This window comes from Cuculus canorus, chromosome 2 (assembly GCF_017976375.1).
Source record: "Cuculus canorus isolate bCucCan1 chromosome 2, bCucCan1.pri, whole genome shotgun sequence".
In the NCBI taxonomy this organism is placed as follows: domain Eukaryota; kingdom Metazoa; phylum Chordata; class Aves; order Cuculiformes; family Cuculidae; genus Cuculus; species Cuculus canorus.
Window position 1 is genome coordinate 68102322 of NC_071402.1, and position 22458 is coordinate 68124779.

Sequence of the window (22458 nt, forward strand, 5' to 3'; positions counted from 1 at the left end):
AATTTGTCAAGAACTTTATTATTTCAAACTATGCCTTGCTTCATAGTCTTCTTCTGTATTTACCCTCTGTAACCTTCAAAGAGATATTCTTTATCCCATCCTCTAGGTCTTCTGTGGAAATTCTGAGCAGTTGTGGACACACGGTGGATCCTGTCCATTTTGACAGTGAAATCAGTGCTAAACAATCTTTGAGCATAATTTCTGCCATTTTATTGCAGTTGAGTGTGTTTCCCTATCTCAGCTGTCAGTGCGTCATGTGAGGCAGTGATGAACGCCACCAACTGCTTCTCATCCACCCGGGAGATTCATCATCTTCCTGCAGAAGTTTAATACATTGACATAACTTTGTTCTGACAAATGTGTGCTGTTTGTAACTCATTTTATTGCTTTCATAGAGCCACTCATAAGAATTGATTCTAATCTTTTTTTCGGTAACTTGTTGCCCTTAGGCAGGGCAGGGGCGTGGGAAGCTGGAGACTTGGCCTGCTGCAGAGGGCTGAAGAGGCACAGTCAGGGCTGGTGGTGCCCTCACAGTCCTGACAGTTCACTTACTTTGCTTCAGAACAATGAACAATGACATTGTCCACCTTTTTTCCTCAACAGGACAGTTTGCATTGGTGCTATTGATACTGTTTCTCATACAGCCACTGCTGTCTCCGAGACTAGCCTTCCTGAAATATCTGTTTGTGTTCCGTGACTTTTCCTCCATCCTTTGCAAGGCATTATGAACTCCACTGTTCTCAATGAAGTAGTCTTTCACCATCAGCTGGCTCCTCCTTGCTGGCGAGGATCAGCCCTTGCCTCTACGGGATCCCAAACCAAGACATCTCCTGCATCCAAAGGAGAAATGGGTGCTCTGAGTTCTCCCCTAGTCCTCTCTCAGCAGCTGTCTGGCTTACTGAAAAGCCTGTTATCTTCAGATCACCTGTTTGGCTTGGTTTTACCGGTTACTCATCCAGCTGTTGTCATTCCTGGTTTAGTTGCTTGTTGCAAATTTCCCACATCAAAGCAGGCATGTGTTTGCCTCTTCTGCCACCAGGCAGAGATTTCTTACAGTAACTCAGCCTCGCTTTCAGGGCAAGAGATTAAAAGTGTTTCTTTTAATTAAATCTTCCTTTTATCTTCTCTCACAGGACAAACCTTTCGTATTAATAGGCTAATTGATGCCACTGGGAGAGAGCAACAACAATGTGAGGTGATCCAATCCAGCCACTGCTGTTTACCCTTTTCTTTCCAAGCAACTGCTTGGATGTCAACAGGAAGGACTTCTGCCTATAACCTGGCAGTGCCATCCCTGAGTGTTCATACTCAACTACTGGTGGGGGCTAGACTCTTCCCCAGCTTCCTCCTCACTCACATAGTGCTTCCTCAAACAGTTCCTTTCCCCAGCTTCCTCCTCACTCACATAGTGCTTCCTCAAACAGTTCCTTTCCCCAGCTTCCTCCTCACTTACATAGTTCTTCCCCAAACTGTTCCCTTCCCCTCTGCAAGCCTCCTTCCTACAGAGGAGCCTTCCTCCTCTTTCACTCTTTCTCCAGCTGCTGCTCTGGAACCCATCCTCAACCAGCACAGAAACAGAGGCAGGCTGAGCTGTGTCCAAGTGAAGCACTCTCAAAGCTGGGCTGTCCATAGGGATTTTACTCCTCAGGGAAGACAATGTCAAAGAAACCTAGTCTGAAGCTCTCATGAAATTTACTTTTGTTAACCCTCAATGAATAAGGAAAAAAATAAGTTACCTTGCATTGCCCTTGCAAATAGCAAAATAAGATTTGGCCCTGTACTACTGAGAAGTCGCCTGGATCCAGTTCTAATTTGTCTGACTCACGATCATTCTTCCTAATAGGCTAAGTGCACCTATTTCTTATCCTGTGCTAAAGCTCTTCCCGCTAGATTACCCAGTTGATATGTAAAATTTTCCACTTCTTTTTTGTGTGCTTGTGTGTGAGGCAGGCTTTTATCTTTGCTCCTCAGGTTTTGGAACAACATTCCACTGCTGACAAAACCCAAAATCTTGCTGCCAACACTAGATACTAAACCATGTGCTTTTCTCCGGGATGCCTCCTTCTCTGCCAGTGCCTTAACTGCAGAGACTGGCAGGAACAACATGTGCGCTTTGCTCCTGCCAGACCCTCAGAGTCATTTTGACTGTACATGGGGCCTTTCTGAACCAACACCACCATGAATGCGCACAGGGATGTGCAGCATGGGCTACTAATCCAGTGGCCAACTGAGCCTCAGTATCTGCTAAGCAATATTTCTGCTACCTCCTCCTGGGATCCTGCAGCAGCCTCCAGCTGGTCCTTACATCTGTTCCTCTGGAAACCGGTTATCAATAGAGTGTGGTAGGACCCATTCAGCACTGCTGCCCTTATTTACCTCCCCTGAATGCTCATCATCATATTGTGGTCCTCAAGACTTGGGTTTTCTCCCTTTCTTTATAATTGGGCCTGAATACTCGTTGCCTCGCTCACCGCGGTGCACATGTGCTCAGTTTCAGCAGGAGGAACCTGGAAGTTGCTTGGCCTTCTCTGATGAAATGGTTAAAGAAGTATTTTGCCATGATGGCCAATAACCACAAATTCCTAAGAGACTTCTGCTTTTCTAAAGAAGTTCCATTTTGTTCAGCCAGTAGCGGTGAGTAATCCCAGACAAGTTTCTCATTGCTCCATGTGATTTTGAAAGCTTCATCTTTCAAACTAAAAAAAGAAAAAAAAGAATTGTGAATGTAAAATCTGGCTCGTTCAGATTTTGAAAAGAAAAATAGCTGTAAGTAGTAGAGGAGATATGGGCACTTACATAAATCTCATTTATCTTTCTAAAGACAAAGGATAAAAGTCCATGTAACTGAAAAAAAATGCTAAAATGTATTAGAAAAAAAAAAGAACTAACTAACTTTCAGACTTCAAGTTTTAAAACTTCTTATGTTCACTGTCGAATACCATATAAATTTATTGAACCATTAGGTTTTCTGACAAGTCTTTTATTTTAGATCATTTTGTAATGCAGCAAGTCACTCCTGAGCAGCTAAGTATAGTGGTGAAAAATTGTTTCCTTGATGACTGCAGCAAACAGTCTTATGGCAAATAACTCTAAGATAATGTAAAAACTCACACTGCTCAGTTACAGCAGGAGATTAGCCGTGCACTCCAGAGGTACTACGTCCTGCCCAGGCACCCAGGGTCCAGCCCTGCTTCCCAGCTGACAGTCATGCTGGGCTCTGTCATTTGGTCATGCTTTATTTACCCGGACTGTTAAGTTCTCCTGGCATTTCCACAATAACTTGTAATGGATATGTAGCTGGCAGAGGGCATGCATGCACTGCACAACACGGCACAGCATCAGAGATACCCACGTGGCTGGGAGGGAGCCAGCACACCTATGTGAAACTGCAGAGCACACTGCAAAAATACAAACCAGAAATTCCCAGCCATCCTCAAGCACATAAGCGAAGGAGCTCAGCTCAGCATTGCACACGCATGGCTTCTATCACCCATGTTAGCAGTATCAGGGCCAGCAGTGAGATATTTGTGCTGATCTGTGCTGTGCGAGGCTGGTGTTCCCTGCAAAGGTTGCTGCACTGCCTTCTCCTGGTGGCAAAACGAGCTCTTCCTCAGCCTCTTCTGTGAAGCTGATGCAGCAATATCATCTATTCTTTCCTCTTTCTTCTTACTGAGCACGGGCTGCAACCAAGACACACTTTGTCAGAATATACTTATGATACTATTTATGTCTTGAATTGTTGACATACCTTGTGAAATAATGGATTTACATCTCACCTATTTGATGTATGAAATCCAGACCTGATTTATAAGTCACGTCACTTCGTATGCTATGGCATTCATTTAACAGTCATTGAACTGATTTATGGCTTCAGCTTTTGAATTATAAATCACACTGGTATTCTACATTTCCTGTAACTTATTTGTAATCCAGCACTTTTTACTTTGGTTATAATCTTTGCTTTACTACCTTGTCTATAAAAAATAGAATAAAGATGCCATGCTGATGAGCTAAAGCTCTAGTGTAAGCTTCACAAGGCACAGAACACTCCTAACATTGCCCTTCTTATCATCCCAGACAAAACCATTCTAGCCCTTACTCTTGTACACCTACACCACACACAATGCTATAAACCACTCTGTAGCCCTGCAAACATCATTGCCTGTCTCAAACCAGTACCTTTGTGGCTCACCTGGTCCGAATCACTGTCTCCTTTGGTCTGTGCTTGTGCCTGACGACTCACATTGGATAAAAAGCCAGCGTCTATTCATACAAGCTCAGTACACCACAACTGAGCCCTGGATGCCACGTTCCAGGATAAGCTCTTTCTGTACTGATTAGGTTTCATTAACTACTTTTCAAGCTTATTTTTGATCTCATACTTTCTACTTAGGTCTCTGAGGAACACTATATGAAGAGTGCGTCCTTGCTGTGCTGAGGAAAACTCAAGCACCACATCACTGTCCTTATAATTCCCATGTAAAATCTGTATTTTCTCAACTTTTGTCTACCAGCTTTTATCCCACAAAATCATGCAGTATGGCCAATGGCATTATTACCACAGGCTGTGCTCTGCTACCCAATACATGGGGGAGTGGAGGAAACAGCAGAGGAATGTCCTCATGGAGAATGAGTCCCTCTCCTTTAGTACAAGGAGCACCTCAGCATCCGCTGCTTGGCCTTTTGCACTCTTGCCATTTGTGCCCATCCATGGCTAGCTCCAAACTTCCATCTCACTGTGGAATCAGGAAGCTGAGGCCGCTCTCAGCTTCAGGGTTGTACAAAATCCAGGAGCATGTGTCCTGGCAGGGCAGTTTGGTCTGAGTACTGAGAGACACTCCAGTGGAAGCAGGTCTCACAGAGGAGGCTACCAAGTCCAGATGGACACAGAGAAAGAATGCTAACACAATCTCAGAAAGACAGCAAACCACTAAAACTAGAGTTTTTTCACAGCAGACATCAAATTACAGTACTGCCTGTACTGCACAGTTCAAACATTAAAAGTATGTGAGTTGCCATCTGAATATTTTGGTTGTTACTACTTATGAGTACTTCATTCTTTTAACAGAGACAGAATAGGTAATAATCTTAAAGAGAAAGTAAAAGGAGTACTCAAATCTAGTTCAGGTACAATTGCCTTCCCTAAATATTCTTTTTAAAACATGTAAATTTCAGCAGGTTACTGGAGGTGAAAACTCCCTTCGTGTTTGATAGCACGGTATCTCCTAGGACCTAGAATGGGAAATTCATGCCTGCATTTGTATATTATCTATTAACTATATATTAACTAAGTTGTCTTCTGCTCTTGTACTCTGGGACTCTGGGTCTCTGTACTGGTCAGGTATTTCCTTTCAGGTGAAAGTCCTTGTGTCACTCATTTGTGGCTTTGTCAATTATACTTCAGAAAAAGATGGAAGACCTTAGCAGCAGCAAGTTACAAAAGCAGGTTCAGCTACAACATCTCCTGTTCAAATAAATAGGAAACTTTTCTCACCAGTTTCAGTAGCAACTGGGTATTTATTTATATAAAGCAACAAAATTGTTCATACAGATGAGAACTGCCAAAGTCCTAAGGTATCTACCCGCTTTGCTCCCTCTGTACTCAGCATAGCATACAGACCTCAGCTGTCCTTTTACAGCAGTTAAGCTTTGTGACCATGCACTGGGGACAGAGTGAGCACAGCAGGCAAAGTCATAGAAAAGTCTTTATAGAAGAATAAATATTCACTCTGTATTTGGATTCTGTGACTAAACCAGACGTGGAGGCACTGACCAAAAAAAATCAGTAATAACAAAATTTCTGTTTCAAATAACAAAATGATTGCTCAGAAATCATTGTTGTTACCACTTTGTTATTGACATTTCCACTCCCGTAGAGGATTTCTGTGAATGCTTCACCCATATGTTGAGTATCACACATTTGGAAGTAGGGAGTTTGTGTCTGACACACAATAGCCTTCTATGTGTCCCCATGATACGCATTAGAAAAATAAATTGTTTTAAGAGCACTGCTGGGAGCAGGGTAGAAGTTGCAGTAGTTCGAGTCACAGTGCTTTGTGTTTTCAGCCATGTCTGCAAAGAGCAGAAAAGGAGACAGTCTTACTGTCGAATTGTCACCATTGTTCCCTTAACACAGATGTTCCCTACACTTGTGGTCACCACTCTGAAATACTCTGAAAAGAGTATGATATCAAACTGTTTTATACAAAAGGCAAGTGAAAGCTGTGTTTACAGCAGGCCAATGATTCTGGCAATGAAAAGTGATGAATGTGGCGCGTAGAATCATAGAATCACCAGGTTGGAAAGGACCCACTGGATCATCAAGTCCAACCATTCCTAACACTCCCTAAACCATGCCCTAAAGCACTTCATCCACCTGTTCCTTAAACACCTCCAGGGACTCAACCACCTCCCTGGGCAGCCTGTTCCAGTGCCCCATGACTCTTTCCGTGAAACTTTTTTTCTGATATCCAGCCTGAACCTCCCCTGGCTGAGCTTCAGGCCATTCCCCCTTGTCCTGCATACATCAGCCCTATTGATAGCAAGGTGAGCTCTACATGAGAGAGAAGTAGCACTGTGCCTCTCTCCATGTATCTGCTCCTCCAGGGCCAGACTGAAACCCTTCTCCAGGAAACAAGTGGTGTAGTAAAAGATGATCAGAGGTCACAAGGGACATCCATACCCATAGAAACTACAATGTATACTATGTTTCTAAAAGGGTGCCCTTATCTAAGTCAAACAATTGCCAAGGAGGGGATTTCCAGAATAGAGTAAGTAGATAAAGCAGAAGCAACACAGACCTGGGCAATTCCCCAGACCATAGCAGACACAATATTTTATAGTTTTCTTTTTCTGTAACAGTGGTTTGGAGGCAGGTGTTGCCTTGGGGAGTTTTCTGGCAGGTATTGGCAAAAATCTGAATGTTTCAAATGAGAAAAGGATGTATAAGAAATATTCTTCGCATTCCTTTCCCACCTAGCACCCCAGACTCATTTTATTTCAGTGCAGATGGCAGCATTTATAGATGGGGAGCAGTACTGACATAAGAGCAAAGGTTGTGAGAGGCTTGTGACTTACTGGAGGAGATGTCTAAGGTCTTTCAAGAGAAATAATTCTGCCAGAAGAAACATATTCTTTAATGATCCCACTGATAAATTTTATTCTCCATTCTTCATTTATACAAGCACTATTTTAGAAATCAGCCTGAGAAATTCCAAGAAGAAATGTGAGCTGTTTCATACCCACAGCTAGCAGTGCTTCTCTTCTGCGTAGGTGTCTTGTTTTCCCTTGGATGCTAGTGAATTTGACATGGTCTTCTCTAAGATTAAGAGAATCTTCTGAAATTATGTTTACAAAGTCCTTCATCTTGTTTTATTTTAAACTTGTAACTAGTTCAGTCTTGGTGTAATATGGGCCAGATAGCTTTGACTGTACAAAGTCCTTAAGGAACTAGAAATAAGAATATTTTGCCTGCTTTGGTTGGTGATCACATTCACAATTCGAGGAGGAGTTGTTCTCTGGGAAACATTCATATTCATCTAAGATTTCTGAAATAAAGCGTTATCCAACATGCTATTTAGTTACCACCAGTCCTGACCTGGTGTTTATGATTAAATAAATAAAGCTGCAAACAGGTGCACACTCTCTTCTCTTTCGGGCAGCTCTCTACAAGGAGTCTTGTTGGGTGCCACCCTGACACAGTGGCAAAACCAGAATTTTTAGGTGGTTTTCCTTGTCTCTAAAAATTAATTAGAGGAAAAATAATGAACAGCTTTTTATAAATAAATAAATAAATAAACAACCAAATAAGTAGATAGATAGATAGATTGCAGTCATAATATTTTTCAAAATAAAGGTTTTAAAATTACTCATTACATCTGTTCAGGGCTATTTGCAGACCTACGGGCTGAAGGTCAGACCTGTGATAAGTAGCAGAGGAGGAACTGGGTCATCTCTATGTTTTGACACAATGTTTTTTCTGCTGTGTAGCCTTGCCCCCTAAACAAAACTGCCAGAAGTGTTCTACTGAAGCTATTTAACTCTCCAGATCCAGAGGCAGCAACCACTTAGATCCCTGCATGTCATGCATGGAGTAAGAGTTGGTCCCTAGAACAGAGAAATGGGCACATGCACTCCAATAACACCCACAGCTCACTTTCTTGGTAAACCAGGTTAATGTCCTTGTTTGGTGAGAGCACTGGGCAGCATTCAAAAAGTAAAATCAGGGCCCATCTGTTGACTAATAAAAATAAAAATATGTTTTAAAATCAGCTTTAGTCAGCTAGAGCTATCACTTGTCTATAGGAGATGAGGCAGTGGTCCAGTGGGAAAAAAGAAGTGTAATTGTAAAATGTACCACAAATCACTGTGTTAAGTACCTGAATTCAGCCTGCATTTCAATGCAAATAAGTAAAACTACAAAACTTAGACACAGCGCTTCATAACGTACTTAAGAGAAGTATTTTTCTGGGGATTTTTTACTAGAAATTGTTTGTTTCATCTGTAGGGGACTTTTTATGTTTAAATGAGAGTCTTTAGGCCAAAGGAGTGCCCTTCCATTGCCTCATAACATTTCCTCTACCTCTGTTAAGATAGAAACTGTTAAATATCACCATACCCACTAGTCATATTTTTTGTTTCCGAGATAAATGTGACATTGTCATGCAGCAGTTGGCTGAACATCAAAAATTTCCAAGGGAGAATCTATGTCATGTGTATGCATCATAGTGTGATCTTTAATCACAATTAAAGTTGTATCATTCAAAAAGGACTGGGAAATTTGGCTGTCTGTCCACAAATGACTGATTTTCAGAAATTATCAATTTTCAAGCATTCCAGAGGTGATACTTTCTGAAATCCAAAGTTTTTTTGTAGTTGTAATGATTCCAAAACTGACCTTAACAAGTGAGAATTTTACAGAATAAATATTTAATTTACAATACATTACAATAAAAAATCTGCATTCTTACATGCACTCATCACCAATATAGCAATAATAGCACATAATGAAAGATTTAGTGGGCTGTGACTTCCTGGGCCAAGAAAAGCTGAAAAGTACCTAGTGTTTGCAAGCACCAGTTTCCTTGGCTGTCACAACTGCCATCATTCTGTTTTGCTGGGGTGCTCCAAAAATATTCCCATCAGAAGCATAATTTCAATAAGAAAAAAAAATGCTTATTGATATAAACTGGTTTGAGAATTTATAATTAATTCTCAAAGCTGCAAATAAAATCTGTCTATCATACATTCATGATGATATTTCATCCTCTCAGGTGAATCCAGCAGGATGTAAACTGTTGGCAGTTATGCTTGCACCACATTCCAAGCTTGCTTTTGAGTGAGTTAGCCTGCCAGAGCCGAAACATCTCATTTAAACCATTCTTCATTGTCACTGGCTGACAAGATCTTCCTCAGCACCAAACAGTACCTATCCTGTCTACTGGCTGTAGTGTGAGGTGATAAGAAAACAAATCCAAGCACTAATATTTGCCATAGAAGTTGCATCGTTAACCCCAGTGACACTTTTATTCCTGAGAATGCAACTGAACATCTGAACCCTAGACAAATACCTGCAGACAGAACTGTCAGTCTGTGTCTTTTTATTTTCAGTGTAAAAGATGGGCAGGCTCCTTTCCTCTACAGATACCAAGTTGTTTTCATTCAGCAGTTCTACCCAGATGGGCAGTCTTGCTTTGCATTTCACCTGGTGCAGTCTGAGGTTGTTTCCTGTGCTCAGTACTTGACAGTGGGACTGAATCAACCAGAGCCTTGGAACTGCTCCACATTTCTCTGAAGGAGCAAACCAGAAAATAACATCTGCCTCCAGCTTTCAAATCAGGATTTATTATAACTCAGCATAAAATATTAGTGCAAAGTAACCTGTCAATTACAGAAATCTTGTTAAATGAGTGATGTAAATTCTGGCATACAAGTATTTAAACAGGTCTCTTGCTCCCTGAAGACTTTGTAGAGCAGGTATCTCCCTTAGGTTTGCTGCCTGCCTCACCCTGTCCCTCTTCCCACCTGCTCCAGCTCACAGTTCCTGGGACAGCAATGGCCTCCCCTCCTTGCAGAGGATTTCTGTTTAATAGAACATACATAGGATACATAGGCTGCCCCAAACTGCCCCAAACTGCAACCACACAAGCCAAACAACCGATGCTATGAGCAGTAATGCGTTCCTCATATCTCAGTGACAGCTTACTGTTAGCTAGCATTTTGTAAACAGGATCTGATGTGTCCGCACCGTAAATATTCCCAACACTGGCTTGACGGAGAACTGAAAGCAACATTTCCAACCTTGAACCGCCTCCTCCAGCAGTGCTTTGAGTTCACCAGTTTTGCTTCAGCAAACATTCACTTGCAGCAGTGAGAGTACAAAGTGCCAGGAAGAAGCCAAGGAGCCTCACTGCCAGATCTGGGCAGCCTACACAGGCTTTGCCAAGCTCCCGAATAAGCCCATCTCCATGTGACTGTTCAGTGCCATTTGGATTTGTTTCCTATCGGCTCCAAACATCGCTTGAGTTTGCCTCAAGTGGTGCGCTAAGATGCTTTCCTGACTTCTCAGCAGGCCACTAAACGACATGTTCAGCACACTAGATTCTTTCATATATTAGATTGCTTATCTGTAGGTCTCTCCTGTTCAATCTCCAATTTCTTGCTTGGTGCAAGACTTAGATAAGCCTTTCCACTCATCATCATTGCTGTTAAAAGGTTAAGTCTTAAGCTCGTATCAGTGCCACTGTCTGCTTGCCATCTGACTTAACATGGCCACTGACAGGGGGACTTCAAATCCACAATGTGTCTGCGGCCTGTAACCCGGCGTTTAAGCTGACATATTGGTCTTTTAACAACCAAGAATTCATTTGGAGGAAATACTATTGGTGTTTAGTATGTGTGCACATTTGTAATGACAAGTTCTACCTTAACAAGTAACAAATAATCCAAAGCCTCTTAAGTATAAATCAGAATGGCTGTGGCAGACACTCTCTGTAGCAAAGAATAAGGCAATAGTAGGGAATTATCCAGGGACAAATAAACCAGCCTTTCTATATGCGAGTATGCACAGCTTCTCCTGAATCACTCCGACGTCATATTCTGTACAGGTCAGAAGTGCAAGAGAGCTGAAATGAAAGCTAAACAACAACTGTAAATTAAGCATTTCCCGACTTGTGCACAGCAAGCCAGAACTATTATTTTAATCTTTTTGGCATACAAATTTATTGATTTAGCCTGACATCTGCATTTCTCTGGGGAAAATGAGCTTGGAAAAATTGTTTTTGCTTCACTTCATATCTCTGCCAAGTCTGAGTGGAATTTGGTAAGACAAAAAGGAATCACCAAGTTCATGACTTGAGCAGTGCAGAAGTTCTCAGCAGATGTCTGTACTCTGCATGAGTTTGTAGTCTTGCAGGTACAGAAAGTAGTGCTGAGGCATTTGATCTCTGTTGGGAGACTGAGGTGAGAAAACGTGTGTGTTTGCACACCGTAGCACCTGACTGACCACCTAGATCTGTCTAGGAGAAGAGTGGCATTTTAATAAGCTTTTTGATTAGCAGAAAACTGATGTAGCTAGTTGCTATGTGAAAACGTCCTTCACACGATTCATGGTTGTCAGGGTGAAAGAGGCTACACCAAAGCCTTCTGCATTCCCAGCCAAGGATGAGTGAAAGTGAATGAGAAGAAAGGGTCTTCTGTAAGCATAAACAAAATGTTGACAAAGGAAACATGCACCAGAAGCGTTGACTCACTGCAAGTGTCCCCTTGATCTCTCCAGACATGATGGCAGGAAAGATAGGCTGAGAAGACATCCTCAGAAGACTGCTTTACCTTGTCTCTTCCTTCTGGGGCCAAGAGTATATAGGTTAAGTTCCTCCAAAGATCAGTATGGAGCACTGGACCCAAACCTGCAAGACTGTGAAGTACTCCTTTTTATGCTTGACCTGACCAGTCAGACAGATGACTGCATGCTATTATTGTAGCACATGTGCAGCATGAGCCGTCAAGGACCCAGAGACCTACAACAAACCAAAGAGCAAAACTTGCCAGTATAATGACCAATTTGTTCTTTGGAGAGCAACAGTGTGTTATTTCTCACAAACTACAATTAGTGGGGACACATCTTCACTGATATAACTGAGTTGTGGATCGGAATAATAAAAAAATCCCTACTGAGTCAAAAAGGTAGTACTGGTAAAACCACCCCAGTCCATATTAACAGATTTTGGCTCCATTACCAGACACAAGGCTGTAGAGTCCATTTTACTTATTCATTCATTCATTCATTCATTCATTCATTCATGTATTACTTAAGAGGGAGGCTCTGCCTAGAAAATCTGTTTTTCTCTATAGTAGTATGGAGAATCAGGTGTAGCTTTCAAATACAAGACCTTTCTCAGCTGGGGGAGAGTAGGTTACAGGCCACTCATGAAACTGTTATTTCTGGGTTTGGAGAAATAACCTTGTAAAAGTAAAACAAGTCTCATAAAGCAGAAAGGAAAGAAAGAGATAAAAACATAACTTAGAGCAAAGAGGTAGTATATATGTTGCAAAAGGAGATGGGGAGTGTGTCTATTTGAAAAGGACTTGGAAATGGATTTAGTAGAAAATAATTTTCCTAGGAAAGGAAGATGTCATATAGAATTTATTTGGGTGAATGATGTGTCTTCTGTGAAAAAGCCATGTTTGTAACAATAATACACTAGAGAATATATATGTTGGAGAAATATCTGTCTTCGCTTTTTATTTTGTGTACTGTTAAATAGGGGAGACTGAACTGGGAAATAATAATTTATTCAGTGTCTGAAAGTCCATCAAGCAACACAGAAATAACAAGCTGAATCTTTATAATAACTTTTTCCTAAAACATCTGAATAAAGGTGCTTGATAAGACTCTGGGCATATGTAGGAGTGCATTTTCAAACAATTGTTTCTAGAAAGTTGGCTGGAGATGTGCTAGCTTGGTTGCAGACACATAACAACTATTCATGTAGTTAATGCAGAGAATACAGCAGATTCATGAGGAAACCCTGGAGCAAAACAGTTAATAATATCGTGTAAACATTTTCCATACAGAGGTCACATATGACTGACACATAGCACTACCAATTTGATAAAACACTTTTGTAGACTAAAACAACATAAGCCAGGCTGTCACTCATTTGAGCCTTACCCTCAAGGCTTATTTAAGATATAGAAATGAAAACGAAGTGTGTTTTACTGATACTCTCTCCTGTTTCTCTTCCACTGGTGCTGGAAGGACCGGTAGGAGTTCAGTACATGTTGGAGGAAATTATGGTACCTATTGGTGAATGACACTGCTATTTGTACTCTGTGCCCTACATGACCCAATCAATTCTCTGTTGCAATAAACACCACTGCCTGACTAAGGAACTTAACCTGAGAAATACTGAACTCAAAACAAATGTCATTTGACCTAGATTGGATTTTTTTTGTTTGTTTGTTCATTAAAATTGTTCATAAGGTTCCATCTCCCCAGGCAAACCAAGGGCAATACAAGTAGAGATACGTAACTAAACATAATCCTTGATGATCTTATGTTGAAACACAGTGCATAACTACTGCCACACACTGTAATTATCCTGCTCTACTCAAACATTCAAATGAACAATTCCAACAAGGAATTCATAAATATCAAACTACTTAAAAATCCTACCTTCTCTACTTACCTCTATTGTATCACTGGAATTTATATCAGGCACTCCACTCCAGTTCAGTATTTAGACTGTTCCTATCACTTTACGCCCCTTTTGTAAAAATATTCCTAGAGGGTAATGTTACATGGTACTATTGCAGTTAGCTGTCTGGGTCAAGAGTTTCTTTACTATTTCTGTTACAATCAGTTTCTCAGGATGTTCTTCCTCATTCAAGCTTATGTCTAAGAACAAAATGTTACTGAATTTGAGCTATACGGAGACTGAAATTAGGGTATTTTTCCCAGTCCTTATTAATATAGATACCAGAAAGGTTCAGGAATACTGCCCTTAATATCAGCTTGCAGACTAGTTCTCTGTCCTGCCTTGGTGAAGGAAGCACAGAGCTAGTTGACTGATAAGTGAGCAAAATAAATATTTTGTCAATCCGCTCCAGCAGCCTGAGGGACTGTAAGCCCACAAAAGAAACCAAGGTATGTTTTAGAAGGCCAGAAGGGTGCCAAAACCTTGCTGATAATGAAGCAAATCATGAAAACTATCAGAAAATTACAGTTGTACCTGGGTAGCGCACAGGACCATATTTCCTTGGCCATAATTTTGACATAACAGCAGTCATGCAAGAGGGATGAACAAGGATTTTCTACACTGACACCACTGAGAAGGCAGTAATGGCCACATCAGAAGAAGACTGTAAACTTTAGAGGGTTGCTGTGAGTTGAGGCAACTTCCTCTCCAGATGAACCCTCAGCAATATTTGTGTCAACCCCTATCAGTGGAAGGAATCTCATGATGGGACTGAAAGAAATATGTTGAATCTATGACAACTGCTAAAAATATTAGATTATATTGAGGCAGATGAGTTATCCCTTGCACAAGGAGGTACATACCATAACTGAGATGAATGATGATTTTGCTGCTTCACTGAAAACTTCTGGAGAAAGTGCCATTGTATTACCCATCAGGAGGCTGTTTATTCCAAAGACATTGTTTTAATGTATGTTACAATCTATGCTAATTTCCTCATCATGTGTTGGGTTTAAACCTGAAGATTTTCGTAATTCATTTAATGAAAACTAAGAACAAACAGCAAGAGGGCTCCGTCACAAGTGTCACTGGTTCTCAGAGAGAACATCATGAAAAAAGTCTTGAGAATTGAGAAAACTAGCATTAAGGTGTTTTGAAAAAGAGAAGTATATTTGTTAATGATTGTCAGTTACTGAAAGACGAATATTGGCTATATAACCTTTCTTTACAGAGAGCACACATCATATTTTGGTGTTACGGTAGCTCTGATGTTCTAATGATGTTAGCATGGCAAGATCTGTAATGACCGTCCCTCATTAGACCAACTCATATTTGGAAAAAAATGTTAGGTTTTTGGGCACAGAAGCTCTTGTGTGCATAAAAGCTTGTCTCCATCTTCTATCGCATTATAATGTTGGGGAAATACACTATGAAAAACACAGCAATGCCATTTCTTCAATTTGTAGGCTTTTTGGAATCAGTATTTGAGGAGTCTTGGACTAAAATGAAGGAGGAGGTCTATTTTGCCAACAAAAATTGTGATTGACTTTGGTTGTTCATTCATTTTAATCTTGCGGTTAAACCCGAAGTTAAGTTATAGGGTTTTAAACCAAATATTGTGACATATTTTGGAGAAAAAACTGAACTTACCTTTTACTCACACAAAGATTGAAGTTCTATAATAGTTTTCCAGAAAAAGAAATCCATAAACAAATAGAAGTCTGAATTTAAAAGAAACAACTAATAGACTAAGGCAGTAATGAAATTTGATACTGTATATTTTTTTTTGGTGGTGTTGTTAATCAGAAAAGATCTCTGCTTCACACAAAGTCATTTGGAATCAGAGAGTGAGGCTCAGAGGAGCAATTGAAGTCAAGTATGCTTCACTAACAGTAATTAACAGCATGCAAGCTGTAGAACATTGCTGCAATGAAATAGGATTAAGCAGGATAAAGGAACTCATTACATTACTTTGGGAAAGATTCCTCTTTCTTTTAATGCTGATGTAAATCTGCAGTAGCTTCAATTGCTTTAATACACTCACTCATGCTAGACAATAGTTGAGAATAAAATTTAGGCCATTGTCCTTTATCAGAATTCACATCTCATGGACATTATTCTGAATGCTAATTTTTAAAACTGCTAATATTAAAATAAGCAGTAACTGCATCCAAGAAGTTCTTGTGCATGTGATTCTTCCATATTGGGTTTTTTTTTTTTTCCAATACACTAATGAAAGCTACAATCCACAGAAAGGCAGCTTCTTCCAGTCACTTATTTACATTTGTTATTAAACACCTCCCAATGCTAGACAACTATTTATTCACGAGAAAAAGGTAAGATCCATATCCAATAGAAATATGTTTGCTAACAGACCACATGGAACAGCATATACATTTCATTACGTAATTTTGAAACTCCGAGAAGAACAGCTAAACTGTAATTTGTCATCTTATTCTGGTTTTGAATACTTCACAGTAAACTGTCTGATTATATAAATTCATGTTGGCTCTTATGTTAAAGGCATCTTTGCTTTTGAGTAACACAGGACAGAAAAGGATTTTCCCTCTAGAATTTGGGGATTGTTTCTATGGAACCAATCCTGCTTTGCAAAAAGCCACTGGTTTACAAGATACTGCAGGTGAATCCACTGTGAACCAGTTTTTTTCGCCAAAAGACTGAAGTATTTCCATCTGCCTTTAACCATTCAGAAGATATCCTAGGAACTTTTTTTATAGAAGATTGAAATGGAAATGATAGAACTGTTTGCAAAGGAACATATAAACTATAATTGATTTTACTCCCCTTAGTTTGAATTATACTTTCCTTTATCTAAAATGCATGAGCATATTTACATCTGTGGTTCATTTTGGCACAAAACTGCATCAAAGTTTCTCTCTGAAAAGGAGCTGATTTCTGCCCACATTGTTTACTATCTTCTCATCCTTCTTCAAATATTAAATCAGTACCACAATCAATTTCAAACTATTAAGTTATAGTCTACGGTATTCTTGATGGATTGTCAGATCAACCTGCTCAAAACTGACACACAAACCCAAAAAAACAAATAGACATGATAAGTATATGTGTTGAGATAAATTTATGCAAATATGCTGATGGAAAATGTGCTCAGTTATCAACTTCCATTGGGCTTTTTGAAGTCTGTAATCATGGCTGACATATGTAAAGTCAAAGAAAGCTTTAAAGATGACTATCATTTCAATTAAATAGTTTTCTGGAATTGTTGTGACATTTTTGGAATAATTACTGGTCTAACAAATTTTAAAGTATCCCATTCAGCATTTGAAAGCCCTGACTTCTCCATAATGCAGGACTGATTTTTAACAGAAGGAAATCTAGTGATTTTGTATACTGCTTTTGAGTTGCCAGCCCACATCCTTCCCAAAAAAGGAGATGCATGAAAGTCATTTGTGGAAAGAAGACTGATGTTTTTGTGTTTCCCATACTTTTACTCTATATTCCCGTCTTTGAAGATTCTGCTTGATACATATTGTGGTTGTATATGTGCAGATGATTACTGGGGTTACACTACCAAAACAATGACATATTAATACAAGTCAACAGGAAAAAAATCCAACAAAACACTCAAAAAGCCCAAACACATCAGCTCTGTCCTGAAGTTCTTAATAAAACATTATAAGTCTTGACTGAATGGCTCATTTCAGAGCTCCGAGTGCACAAAGCCAGTCAGAGAGCAGTGGGTCCAGAACAGATGAAAGGTGGAACTACAGGGTGTATGGAAGGACTGGACCTCATAGAAAAAGCAAGTTGTTCATGCTGGTGCTGTCAAATACCAGGGAGATCCTGGTATCTGAAGGATACCAGAGAGATCCTGAAGTCTGAAAATATTTAAGAATAAATTAATTCAATGGATAGTAAAAAAAAATCCCAAGGACCGCTTCTCCTTTTAAATAGAGAAAACACTGAAAACATTGCACTGTCATTTACAGTACATAATTTGGAGACGGTTTAAAGGTCAAAAAAGTATTAAAAAGCTGCAAGGATGCCTGTAAGAGTTAGAGGTTTTAAGACCTCAATCTCTTTAACCTATCAAAGAGAAGACTGAGAGGAGAAATGATTACACAGTATAATTATCTCGATGAGAGAAAAATACTAATTCAGGGATTAAGTAGCTTTTCAAACCGGCAGTGAAAAGTCAACAAGAACTAAAAGCTGAAAGCTAAAACCTGGCATATTCACATTTTTGAACAGGCAGAATACTTTAATGGGGAGGGTAGTTTACCTCTGAAACATGGTAATACAGAAAGTGGCAGATTATCCATCTCTTATGGTCTTCGAATTAACTATCCTGCACTAAAACACGAAGGAACTACAGCTTCGTAATGAAGCAATTACAAAGAAAATGTTAACAGATACAAAACAGGCTTCTTCTTGTACTCTTACTCTGGGAAATGACTGGACCATTTCAGGTGAAAATCAAACATGAGCAAACACAGAATCAGCTTGAAGCAGGCTCCTTAAAGGGGAAATTTTGCAAGGCTGTAGACAGATTAAATTAAGTCTTAGTTATAAGCAGCAATTGCAGCTCGTTCTTCTCAATCAACACTTGGGTTCTACTGGTCTTCTGTAGAGTAGCTTAGGCAAAAGCAATTTCCATAGCTCAGAGTACTAAGCAAAATTATTGACAGCATCTAGTCGTCGCTAAAGTGATTGCTTTCAAATATACACAAAACTACTGTAGCCTCATAGCTGTATTCACTCATATTTCTAATAATCTTGATTAAAATTTCAAATAAAAAATAAGATTTTGGATTCAGACAAAAAAAATCGTGACTAACGTTTCCAAAATGCAATGTAACATTAAGAAAATTACATAGTGTATTGCCTACACCAGGAAAAATGCGAAATATAATGCAATTATAGGGATTGAGTAGGTATTTTTAAATAGTATATGTATTAGGTTGTGTGAGTTTCCACCTTTTGAAAACCTTTTTTAAAATTCCTTCATTGTTGTAGTGCCAGAGGTAAAGTGCCCTGTAGTCTTCAACTATAAAATACAGAGATAGTTCTGTACCAAAGCCAAACATACCTGCATGCATACGGTAATGTGCACTCATACACATGGACTAGATGCAAGTAACAGAGTTTGGCTTCATGTTTGCAAATTACATTTTTCTCCCCCCACACACCTCAAAAAAAAAAAAAATCAACCATTGTAATGTAAGCCTTATTAGATTTTCTACTTATTATTAACCTGGAGGCCCTCTAGCCTCCTTCCTACTCTCTTTTTTATTCGTTTTTATACTTCTGACCCAATGCAATCTGCCTGCAGGGGCAAATACAGTTATCTCTTTCTAAATTAAAATTGTAACTCATTTGGTACAGTTTACACAAGGCCTCAGCTTTGACACATGCAATTACTATGAACACTGGAGGAACATGATTGCTGAGAGCCACCAGAAACAGAGTTTAATCAGAAAACATAGAGTTGTTCCAACAGATTTATAATTTCACCACTTGCTATTCTTTTATGTTTCTGAGTGTTCAGATAATTAGATACACCAGTTTTTTCCTTCCCAAGAGGCCAGGGAAAGCAAAATTCCTACTTCTACATTAACAAGGTTAAATTATAACACACAAAATACATAACTTTTTTGTTGAAATGACAAATTCATGTAACATTAATTTTAGTACTTGCAAAATGTTCCAAATAATTTCTTCTGTAGTATCAGTGTGTATCTCACAATGCAGAATTATGTGTAATAATTACCCATTCAGATGAATGGCCCAGTCTGCCACCTTTTACTCACATAAGAATCCCTAGGTAGCTCACCTCATCTATCTTAAAAAGTAGCTTTTTTAAACAGGCCTTTAAAAAAGTAAGGTTCATATTTTGTGCCACTTTTAGGGAATGATCCTCCTTGTAGTGGATCAGGCTGCAGATCTATAAATAAAAATGAGATATTACAGAGCCACATTCGTAGCCCTGCCTGATCTCTGTGCCCCAAGCTGATCTCTGAAAACAGAATTTGAAGACAAAGTTCAGTGAAATGCAGAGCTGAATCAATGAGACATCACACACTGTAATTAAAGGAAGATAAGGATTTCAACTATACGCTGCGTGGCATGATGGCATTGCATTCTTCGCAAGATAGCGGTGTTCATAACTCAATTACTTTTACAAATAAAAGTATCTGAACAATAAACATAAATGAGTAGGCATGTGCAACATCACAGAATTTCACAGTTTTTTTTAGTGACTGGTTTGAGTGCATTCATTTTAATTATACTTTAATATTAATTTTCCCAGTTTGATGTATGAGCCTCTGGGATGACCGTGGGTCAAGTAAGGAGTAAGGTTACAGAAAAGGGCTACAGAAAATACTTTGGGTAAAGAAAATGCATGGCTGATGGTGTGCTCTGTAGTATAAATGTGGTCCTGGAGCTCCGGCTGCTCTTTCAAGAGGCCACCTGCTTTCTATTTCTCCTTTTATGTTAGCCATTAATTTTGCTGCCACAGGCACAATTCATACTTATAAGGTTAGAGGCTCAGACAGCAGCAGCTGCTCTTTCAAATGGCACTACTCCATTCCCAAGACAGCCAACTCAGCTGCGACAACATCAGTGACCTGCGTACACCACATTCACCAAAAGATAGACCTTTCCATCCTTAACATACTCTTTTCTGCTGTTTGTATAACAGGAAGGCAAATCCATAAGGCTGGAAGGAGACGAACAGCAAGTAAGACAAAGTTATGGAAAGAAAGAACAACAAAGGCGCAGGGGGGGAGGAAAAACAGGGGGGAAAAAAGTGATTAAAGGGATAGCATAAATATTGGTGCCGAGGTTCCCAAGTCTCAAGGAGACTACTTGGTTTAGAAGCTTTTCAGGGTTAGTAAAAACCTAATTTACTGAAAAATAGTAATTACTTAATTTATAAAGAGATGGCAAAATGAAAGGTGTAGTACCATCATGCTTGTTTAAGTCTGTGATTGCTAAGTCCAGCTCCAAAGGCAGACTTCTTTTTATTTAGCCCCTGGAACATGCCCTGAGCCACTGGGATACACTGCCCTTCTAGCAGCCTGTGCAATCCTAGCCCTGTCCCCTGGATCCCATACTCGGCAGGCTCTGCAGTAGGAAGGCAAAGCAGCTGCAGAGCCATCTGAGATCTTAGAGAGTTTATGAGCTTATCCACTGTCCAGGACAACCTGTGAAGTTTTTTTTTTGTTTGTGTTTTTTGGTTTTTTTTTTTGTAAAGCCAGGTTTGGTTTCATCTCAGCCCATCCTGGGAAAATCCAGCCCAGGGATCCAGGCACCACATTTGCAGAACTGGTAAGGCAGGTAGTGCAGCTCAAAGCAGCCCAATGTTGTTGCAGGTGCAGCTCTTAAATCGAATCAGTGCTGGTACAAGGATAAAAGGAGGCAGGAGTGCGCAGCCAGGAGCAAGGTCAGGGAAGAGGTGAGGAGGATGATCATAGCAGCTGTGAGCAGTCTGCTTTATGGCACAGCAGGAAACATACCTCCTGAACCAGCTGAAATTTCATCATGTCTTGGTGCACCAGAAGGATTTAGATCTTGGGAGCAGTGCTCCAGTAACATATGGGGACAGCAAGGTCTCGCAGTAAGTGATGTTGCAATATTCTGAATGGAGAAGGGGCTGGTTATTCCCTGTCTCCTCCAGTACACGCAGAGAAAAAAACATCAAGTGAATTTAGTAGCAGCCACATTCAAAACAAACACAAGGAAGTGGCTCACCACAAAGCAGAGGTGCTGAGAAACTCCTTGCCTGAGAGGTTGTGGGTGCAAGAAGTCTGGCTTAAATGGAAGCTGTAAGGAGCACTTAGAAGATCCTGAGTGCTGTAAAAAAGACCACAGCAGACTCAAGAAATACCCTCAGCTGGGAAAGTTTTAGAAGAGAAATATTTTATAGATTTGCTTTTATTGTTCCCAAGCCATCTGCTTTTGGAGACTGCTGGAGGCAGGATAATGGATTAGTTGGCCCATGATCCAACACCAGTACAGCCACTCCTCTGCTCTTAAGACTGATAAATCCTACCAGCTTCCAGTTAGCAGCATCTGGGAGATTTCCAGGGCCACAGCTCTGTTCAAAAATATGCCTAATCCCTGTTTTATTTTAACCTGTTTCTGATCTCCACAATATCATGTAACGATGAATTATAAACTTTGAATGTAAAATGTGCATAAAGGCACTTCATTTTTGTTATTTTAAATATGCCACTTGGCACCCTCATTGAAAGCACTCTACCTGACACATTATGAGAAAATACTAAAAAAGTAGGGGATCTTTGTCATATTTTTTCTCCTCCATCGATACAGCTCTTTTCTAGCTGGAAGCGGTTCATTTACTTATTTATATTAATTTATAACTCAGTGCAAAACTGTTCTCACAAAATGTTAGAAAATACATATTTTGGCAGGTAGCTTTGAGAGTTTAGTATCAAATCTACAGCAGATTTAAACAGGAATTTAAACATAAACATTTATTTCTATAGATTATTTGCTATTCCTTTTGTGGTCTCTTTCATGGTTGCGCTGATTTTTCATTGAATACAAACTACATTTGTATCAGACTCTTCTACACCACTCTGACCTAGTTCAGACATCTACAGGCACGTAAATCAGTCTAAGGGAGTAGTTTAGGACACTGAGTACTGTAATACTAATGTGAAAACACTGAATGCGAAGTATAGCAGTGAGGAATCCACAGAACTCAAAAAGGATGGACTGTGTGAAGGTATATGCTGTATTTTCCCCATGG

At 39.8% G+C, this 22458-nt stretch overlaps 1 long non-coding RNA gene across 1 annotated transcript in view; it reads right to left on the reverse strand.

Moving 5' to 3' along the window:
- Positions 1–213: 213 nt before the first annotated feature.
- LOC128851522 (uncharacterized) overlaps positions 214–22458 on the reverse strand; it is a 32779-nt gene continuing 10534 nt past the window's right edge. The window contains exons 6-7 of the long non-coding RNA XR_008448890.1: positions 3415–3680; positions 214–2696 (exon numbers count right to left, since the gene is read on the reverse strand). This is a non-coding gene — a long non-coding RNA (uncharacterized LOC128851522). The remainder of the gene's footprint in view (positions 2697–3414; positions 3681–22458) is intronic.